Genomic DNA, 548 nt, shown 5'->3' on the forward strand with positions numbered 1-548 from the left:
ATTTAACATCATACATCGATAATTGAAAACATTAAATTGACACCGATGAATCGAAAGTCGATTTCCTACTATAATTTTTCTTGAGAATTAGATAGACGATTTTTAAATAGCTTCCGACAATTCGTAAACCCTATATATAATAATATTCTTTACGCGTGACGAGAATTATGGGATACTTCTAAGTGAAACTAATATTTATAATAAATTTATAATATGTACAATAAAATAATAATAATTATTATAGAGAGCGACGACTATTCTTATAACTGTACTCAATGATATAACAGTAACAACGATAGTACAGCGAAGTATTAGAATTATTATATCTATTTATCCAGAATGAATCATTAAGATTTTTCAATTTCGAAGAAACAGCTTTACGAATTCACTCTGTACAAAAAAAGATGATCCTTAAAAATAAAGTATTAACTATAACATCGCGAACAATGAAGTAAATAATTAATTAACATACAATTGTATACATATACAGGATAATATTCTTTTTACATATTTAAACAATTCTAAATATACAAATTATAAATACAGAA

The sequence above is a fragment of the Ceratina calcarata genome, unplaced genomic scaffold, assembly GCF_001652005.2.
Source record: "Ceratina calcarata isolate Rehan_Ccalc_2016 unplaced genomic scaffold, ASM165200v1 scaffold284.2, whole genome shotgun sequence".
Taxonomy (NCBI): Eukaryota; Metazoa; Arthropoda; class Insecta; order Hymenoptera; family Apidae; genus Ceratina; species Ceratina calcarata.